Below are 3382 nucleotides of genomic sequence, written 5' to 3' on the forward strand. Positions count from 1 at the left end.
TGTATATGAACCATATTTTTTTTGTTCATTCATCTACTGATAGACACTTAGGTTACAAACTATTTTAATTTTTTGTCTACAGACAAACCCACAGTCGTGCAAAGGAATGTGTGTGTGCACAGGTATTCATTATAGCTTTTTTTTTTGTAACAAGCAAAAGATCAAAAGCAATTTTAATGTTCATTCATATGTGACAGGTCAGATTAAATTTTGTTACATTCATCCAATAAAATACAATGCAAAAATTAAAAAGAATGAGGATCTTTGAGAATATAGAGACAGAAGGAACACTCTCTAACTCACGATAAATCCATAATCACCCTAATAACCAAATCCATTTAAAGACATTACAAGAAAACAAAACTACAGACCAATAACTCTCATGAACATAGATGCAAAAATTCTCAAAATCCTATGAGCAAATCAAACCCAAAATGTCTAAACTATTATAGTCTAATGTATAAAACAAAGTATAAAAATTATTCATGCCAGGTATGCAAGTCTAGTTCAAATTTCAAAAAGTAATTAATATAATCAATTACATCAACAGACTAATGAAAAAACCACAAAGTTATATCAGTAGAGGCAGAAAAAGTATTTGACAAAATTCAACAACCATTCATAATTTTTAAAAATGCTCAGTAATCTGGGAATAAAGAGAAACTTCCTCAATTTGATAAATAATGCCTACAAAAAAATCCTACAGCTAACATTATACTTAACAGTGGGAAACTTGAAGCTTTTCCACTAAGGCCAGGAACAAAGCAAGGGTGGTCTTCTCTCATATTGGTTTTCAGCATTGCTGAAGTCTTAGCTAATTCAATTAGAAGCAAACTAAAAAGGTATGCGTATTGGAAAGGAGGGAAAAAAACCTATTTTGTTCACAACCGACATGATCATCTATGGAGAAAATCCAAAAGAATGGACAGCAAACATTCCTGGAAGTAATAAGTGATTATAGCAGGGTTGCAGAGTACAAAAAAAAAAAAAAAAAATCAATCACTTTCCTAGATACCAGCAGTGAGCAAATGGAATTTGAAATTAAAAGCACGATACTATTTACATTATCTCCCTCAGAAATGAAACACTGAGTACAAATCTAACAAAATATGTACAAGATCTATATGAGAAAAACTACAACAGTTTGATGAAAGAAATTATAGAAGAACTGAAGAAATTGAGAGATATTCCATGTACAGGACTAGGAAGATTCAAGATTGTCAGGATGTCAATTTTCCTCAATTTGATCTTTGGATTCAATACAATCCCAATAAAAATTCCAGCAATTTATTTTGTGAATATAACAAACTGATTCTAAAGTTGTCAGTGTTCTGGATTTTGGCCATTTCTAATAGGAGTAGGGTGGTATCTCATCGTTTTAACTTGCATTTCCCTGGAAAAATACCCAGTATAGCCAACATAATGTTGAACCAGTATAGCCAACATACTATCGAACAAGAAGAGCAAAGTTGGAGGACTGACACCATCTGATTTCAAGACATACTGTAAAGCTACAGTAATCAAGACAGTGTACTACAGGCAGAAGTACAGACAAATAGATCAATGGAACTGAATAGAGAGTCCAGAAATAGACTCACATTAATATCACCAAGTGATCTTTATCAAAGGAGCAAAGGCAATTCAATGGAGAAAAGATAGTCTTTTCAACAAACGGTTCTGGAATGACTAGACATCCATGTGCAAAAAAGTAAATTTAGAAACAGACCTTATGTGCTTTGCTAAAATTAACTTAAAATGGATCAAAGACCTAAATGTAAAAGACAAAACCATCAAACACCTAGAAGATAACATAGGAGAAAATCTAGATGACGTTTGCTTTGGCAATGACTTTGTAATTACAAAGCAAAAGGCATAACCTAGAAGATAACATAGGAGAAAATCTAGATGACGTTTGGTTTGGCAATGACTTTGTAATTACAAAGCAAAAGGCATAATTCGTGAAAGAAAGAATCAAGAAGGTAATTCTTATTAAAATTGAACATTTCTGGCTGGGCGCGGTGGCTCACACCTGTAATCCCAGCACTTTGGGAGGCTGAGGTGGGAGGACAGCTTGAGTCCAGGAATTTGAGACCAGCCTGGGTGACAAAGTGAGACCCCTATCTCTACAGAAAATAAATGATTAGCTGGGCATAGTGGTGCACACCTGTAGTCCTAGTTACTTGGGAGGAAGAAGTGGGGGGATCACTTGAGTTCATGAGGTTGAGGCTGCTGTGAGCTGTGATGGTGCCACTGCCTTCCAGTGTGGGTGACAGAGTGAGACTCTGTCTCAAAAAAAAAAAAAAAAAAAAAAATCTGCTCTGTGTGGGAGTAATGCAAAAGACATATCAGATAAAAGACTGTTATCCAAAATATGCAAAGAATCCCTAAAACTCAACAATAAGAACACAGAAAGCCCATTTTAAAAATGGGCCAAGCCCTTAACAGGCACCTCAAGAAAGAAGATATACAGATGCCAGGTTAACATATAAGAGGGTGATCCACATCACATATCATCAGGGAAATGCAAGTTAAAACAATGAGATACCACCGTGGTATCTTTGGCCAAAATCTACCTATTATTCACCATTTCTACCTGTCTTTGGCCATTTCTACCTATTAGAAATGGTGAAAATCCAGAACACTGACAAAACCAAATGCTGGCAAAGACATGAAACATCCTCATTCATTACTGATGGGAAGGCAAAATGATACAGCCACCTTGGAAGAGAGTTTGGCAGTTTCCCACGCAACTAAACATAGGTTTACCGTACAATCCAGCAGTCATGTTCTTTGGTATTTATCCAAACAAATTATAAACTTCTGTCCACATAAAAACCTGCACGTGGATGTTTATAGCATCTTTATTTATAATTGCCCAACTGGGAAGCAGCCAAGATGTTTTTCAGTACGCAAATGGATATATAAATGATGGTTCATCCAGAGAGTAGACATTATTCAATTCTAAAAAGAAATGAGCTATCAGTCTATGAAAAGACATGGAGGAAACTAAATGCATCCTAACTAAATGAGAGATGCCAATCGTAAAAGGCTACATACTGCATGATTTCTACTATATGACATCTGGGAACAGGGAAAAACTATAAAGACAAAATATCAGTGGTTTCCCGGGGATGGGGAGGAGGGAAGGGTGAATAGGCAGAGCACAGAGGATTTTTAGGGCAATGAAACGAGTCTGTGTGATACTGTAATGGTGAATACAGGTCATTATACATTTGTCCAAACCCACTGTATTAGTCTGTTTTCATACTGCTATAAAGAACTGCCTGGGGCCGGGCACGGTGGCTCAAGCCTGTAATCCCAGCACTTTGGGAGGCCGAGACGGGTGGATCACGAGGTCAGGAGATCGAGACCATCCTGACTA

Source organism: Rhinopithecus bieti, unplaced genomic scaffold, assembly GCF_001698545.2.
Source record: "Rhinopithecus bieti isolate Rb0 unplaced genomic scaffold, ASM169854v2 scaffold_2723, whole genome shotgun sequence".
NCBI classification, from domain to species: domain Eukaryota; kingdom Metazoa; phylum Chordata; class Mammalia; order Primates; family Cercopithecidae; genus Rhinopithecus; species Rhinopithecus bieti.